This window comes from Erythrolamprus reginae, chromosome 6 (assembly GCF_031021105.1).
Source record: "Erythrolamprus reginae isolate rEryReg1 chromosome 6, rEryReg1.hap1, whole genome shotgun sequence".
NCBI classification, from domain to species: domain Eukaryota; kingdom Metazoa; phylum Chordata; class Lepidosauria; order Squamata; family Dipsadidae; genus Erythrolamprus; species Erythrolamprus reginae.
The window spans coordinates 79,216,959-79,222,535 of NC_091955.1; positions in this window are offsets into that span (position 1 = coordinate 79,216,959).

Sequence of the window (5,577 nt, forward strand, 5' to 3'; positions counted from 1 at the left end):
GTGCAGTTGCCCTTGCTCAGCTCTCACATGCATGTGTGTGCAGGCCAGCTGATTTTTGGCTGACACAGAGGCTCTGGGATGGCGTTTTTGGCTCCCAGGGAGCCTCCTAGGGGATGGGGAGGGCGTTTTTATCCTCCCCTGGCTCCAGGGAAGCCTTTGGAGCCTGGGAAGGGTGAAACATGAGCCTACTGGGCCCACCTGAAGTTGGAAAACAGGCCGTTTCTGACCTCCAGAAGGCCTCCAGGGGGAGGGGGTAGCTGTTTTCACCCTCCCCAGGTATTCAATTATGGGTGTGGGCACTCACACATGCGCGATAGCGCGCACCAATGCTCTTTCAGCACCGAGGGAAATAAGGTTTGCTATCCCTGCTCTAGGCCTTGAAATTTATCGCTGGAATCTCAGATGCAGGAAATGAAAGTGCTTGCATAATAATTATTATTATTATTATTATTATTATTATTATTATTATTATTATTATTATTAATAATAATAATTTATTATTTATTAGATTTGTATGCCACCCCTCTCCGAAGACTCAGATAAGCAACAGATTTAACAGATTAAGAGATTAACAGAGTTGGAAGGGATCTTGTAGGTCATCCAGTCCAACCCTCTCCCCCCAACCAAGCAGGAGATTCTACATCACTTCTGACAAATGGCAGTCCAACCTCTTCTTGAAAGCCTCAATTGATGAAGTTCCCATAGCCTCTGAAGGCAAGTTGTTCCATTGTTCTCACAATCAGAAAATGTATCCTTATTTCTAGGTTGAATCTCTCCATCCATTATTCCTTGTCTGGTGTTCAGGTGCCTTGGAAAACAGCTTGACTCCCTCTTCTCTCTGGCAGCCCCTCAAATATTGAAACACTGCTATCATGTTTCCCCTGGTCCTTCTCTTCACTAGTCTAGCCATGCCCAGTTCCTTTAACCATTCTTCCTATGTTTTAGTCTCCAGTCCCCTAATCATCCTGGCTGTTCTTCTCTGCACTTTTCCTAGAGTCTCAATGTCTTTTTATAGAGTGGTGACCAAAAACCGGATCATTTGAGGAAATATCTGAAAAACTCAAGGCGAGGGTAGTTTCTGCAGTGTCTGTGTATACAGTGTTGTGGTTCAGCCTGAGGCTGCTCAGGGACCGGCTGTGTCTCTGCTGGCTCCATGCCCAGAGGAGGATGACAGCGAAGAGGAGGGGGCTGAACAGTCGGACGGGGGAGAGGAAAATCAGGAATGGGATGAAGGAGAACAGCATGAGAGCCCCGGGGGGGGGGGCTCTGCCCAGCCAGTAGTTTGGAGTCATTAGGTGATGAAGCTCAAGCCGTCATTGACATGCGACAGAGACAGTCAGATCAAAGAAAGGAGCAATTAAAGAAGTATTATCAGCACTGAATTAGGAACAGCTGGGTTTGGGTGTGGTCCTCCTTAGCAGGGTTTAAAAGGCAAGCAAGCCCTTGAAGCCATGTGGAGTGTTATCAGTTTGGAGTTGCGTTATCCTGTCTTGTTTCTCGGCGTCTCTGTTCCTGGCTTGTGGCCCAGCAACTTTGGAAGACCCGTGGGAGGTGTAGGTCTGCTATCTACAGCCTCGGCTTGGCAGCAAGAATTCTGTATTGCTGCATGGACTTTTGCCTTCATGGATATATCTGAAGATACAGCATTTTCCTGTTTGTAAGGACATTTTCTGTTACTTGTGTTTTTCTTGAATTTTATAAAACTGCCTTTGCCTTTTACCAGTGTGTCTGGCTTCTCTTTTTGGGTTGGTATTGGCTTCTGGAGTGACCCAGACAGAACATACAGTATACACTTTTATGGAAATCTCTTCAACTGTAGAAAAAGAGCTTGATGTCCCCAGCCACATAAATGCTCTTGAAAAGTCCCTCGCCCAGCCCAAAAAGGTACCATTCAAAGCATCTGACGGCTCATCTTTAGGGCAGTTAAATTGAGTTTAACAGACTCTTCCTTTGACTCAGGATTCTTTTGTGTGCAATTTCATTCAAGTAAGCCACAGAGCTTGACGGTATGATGCTTCAGTATTCTAAGCAAACTAAGTTCAGGCGTTTGCAGGAGTCTTTGTTGTGACAAACATGCATTCCAAAAAAAAAAAAAAATTGCAAATGAAAGTTGTATTATTAGTAGAAATATTTCAGGGTGAACAGGAACCTTTTCAACTTTCTGTAGCGGTTTGATGGCGGAGGGTGAGAAGATCAGAGGGGGAGAGGCAAAAAGGCAGATGAAAACATGCCTTGCAACTTGCCACGGGGACACTATTAAAAGCAGCCACCCCATAGTGAATCATCCCTGCCTATGCTATCATCTGTAGGAGGAATTCAGAAACTCCCCAGGATTGACTGGGAATTGGAACAGGGTAAAACCAATGAGCTGCTGAGCTGTCCTTGGTGGGATTATATCTCTCCTTTGTAAAGTGTATGCTTTCCACGTCCAATGACTGTGTTTATTTAAAAAACAAAAACAAAATACAGTGGTACCTCTACTTAAGAACTTAATTCGTTCCGTGACCAAGTTCTTAAATAGAAACGTTCTTAAATAGAAGCAATTTTTCCCATAGGAATCCATGTAAAAGCAAATAATGTGTGCAAACTCATTAGGAAAGAAATAAAAGCTCGGGATTTGGGTGGGAGGAGGAGGAGGAAGAAGAGGAAGAGGATAGTCGCTGCCGAAGGAAGAAGGTGAAGTGAGGGGAATTTTAAAAAAATCCAAAACTTTAAGGCTTAAAAAAAAAAGAGGGACTCTGAAGAGGCGAGGAGGAGCATGTGCCTCCCATACACCCGGTGTGAGGCTACCTTCCATACGAATCCCAGCACGAATCCCAGCGACCAGTTAGATCCCACAGAGTGGGTCTTCTCCGGGTCCCGTCAACCAAACAATGCCGCTTGGCAGGACCCAGGGGAAGAGCCTTCTCTGTGGCAGCCCCGGCCCTCTGGAACCAACTCCCCCCAGAGATTAAAATTGCCCCCACCCTCCTTGCCTTTCGTAAGCTACTTAAAACCCACCTCTGCCGCCAGGCATGGGGGAATTGAGATATTCTTCCCCCCTAGGCCCTTACAATTTTATGCATAGTATGCCTGCATGTATGTTTGGTTTTTATAATAATGGGTTTTTAATTGTTCTTAGTATTGGATTATTATTGTATGCTGTCTTGTTATTGCTGTTAGCCGCCCCGAGTCTTCGGAGAGGGGCGGCATACAAATCCAATAAATAAAATAAATAAAAAAATAAATACACTGCGCCAGAGAGAGAAACCCAGGCGGGTGAGGGGGGCACCGAAAGGCTCCTCTGGCAGCCCAGAAAAGCCCAAAATGGCCGGGATTAAAGGGGGAATGGCAGAAAACTGGCCTGGCCTTCATGCCGCTCTCAAATTTCCTGGGAAATTTTTCCAGGCTCGGGTTTTTAAGTAGAAAATGGTTCTTAAGAAGAGGCAAAAAAATCTTGAACACCTGTTTCTTATCTAGAAAAGTTCTTAAGTAGAGGCGTTCTTAATTAGAGGTACCATTGTATTCAGAAAGTCCTCTTCCTGGGATTGACCGGGAATAGGAACGGGGTAAAACAAATGTCCTTGGTGGGATTATATCTCCCCTTTGTAAAGCGTATCCTTTCCACCTCCCACATGACTGTGTTTATTTTCAAAACATCAAAATAAAACTTTTGCCCAAGGTCCTGGAGAGACCAGAGTACTTCAGTCAGTGTTTATATCAAAGGGCACATATATATTACTTCGTGCAGTTTGTGCTGAACATTGTTTTTATGCTTCATAAACAATGGTTAATGGCTTGGTGAGTTCTGCAAACATAGCTGAATTCGTTTATTTATCAAACAAGCCATGGAAAATCCAACCAACCTCCACAGAGATCTTTCAAAAAGATCCCCAACAAGCCATTCCTGATTCATTGGATGGATTTCTTTCCATCTGCCACTGAGCTGGAATTGCTATCTGTTAAAAGAACAATTTGATACAGGGAGAATTTCTGTGTTCCCTTATAATAGGATGGCAAATACTCTGAAGTATGTAGTAAATAAAATCTAGACTTTACAATTTTGGCGAGGGTGGTGGTGGTGTCAATATAGCCTACATGATAAATCATTGAAGTACAGTGATACCTTGTCTTACAAACTTAATTGGTTCTGGGACGAGGTTCTTAAGGTGAAAAGTTTGTAAGACGAAACAATGTTTCCCATAGGAATCAATGGGAAAGCGATTAATGCGTGCAAGCCCAAAATTCATCCCTTTTGCCAGCCGAAGCGCCCGTTTTTTTCGCTGCTGGGATTCCCCTGAGGCTCCCCTCCATGGGAAACGCTACCTCCGGACTTCCTTGTTTTTGTGATGCTGCAGGGGAATCCCAGTAGCGCAAAAACAGGCGCTTCTCTGGCAACGGAAGCCCGGAGGTGGGGTTTCCCAGCAAGGGGAGCCTCAGTGAAATCACAGCATCACAAAAACACCAAAGTCCTCAAAACCCCACCTCTGGACCTCTGTGTTTTTGCGATGCTGTGATTTCACTGAGGCTTCCCTTGCTGGGAAACCCCACCTCCAGACTTTCGTTGCCAGAGAAGTGCCCGTTTTTGCGCTGCTGGGATTCCCCTGCTGAGATTCCCCTGCTGAGATTCCCCTGCAGCATCACAAAAACACGGAAGTCCCGAGGTGGGGTTTCCCATGGAGGGGAGCCTCGAGAGAATCCCAGCAGTGCAAAAATGGGTGCTTCACTGGCAACGGAAGTCTGGAGCTGGGGCATCCCAGCGGTGGAGGTGGGTTTGTAAGGTTAAAATAGTTTGTAAGAAGAGGCAAAAAAAATCTTAAACCCCAGGTTTATATCTTGAAAAGTTTGTATGATGAGGCGTTTGTAAGATGAGGTATCACTGTATGTATTAAATTAATTTGTTAATGGAAAAAAGCATGCACTAATTTATGTTCCTGAGACAAATTATAGTCTGGTGTATAATTAATATAATATAAACATAGTTACTTTAATGCTAATATAATGCTAATATCTGTATATACTACTATTAATTTAATTTTCTTTAATTTTCTTCTTTACTTACTATTGTGTTTTCTTTTTTAAAAGTGGAAAATTAATAAAAAATATCTTAACAGAAAAGAATAAGAAGCCTAATCCAAGGGGAAGAGGGGGGGACACCCCACCCCATCCCAATGTCTTTAATCTTGCTGAAATTTGGTATATCTTTCATAGAATCCCTCCACACCCATCCTTTATTTTGCAACTCCACCTGTGTTTAATGAGATTCTGTCTTAATTAAAAAAGAAGCCATAGATAGCCATGAAGCTTGGCTCCTCTATAAAGGTAGTGAATACGGGAAGCCTGTATTTGACATCTACCAGAGACAGTGCAATTAAACAATGGTGGGATTGGCAGTCCAGGCAGCTTCATCTACTCTTAAGTATGCCAAGAATTGCAGCTTTGGGGAAACACGGCACTCATCACTTCTGGGAAATACTCATTAGGAATGAGCACTGCCTGCTTACTCTCTTCCAGCCTTAGAAGCAGCACAGATCTCTGTCTATGTGGCCTGAGATTGTAGAAACAGATAACTATAAATATAGATAAGAGAGATACGTG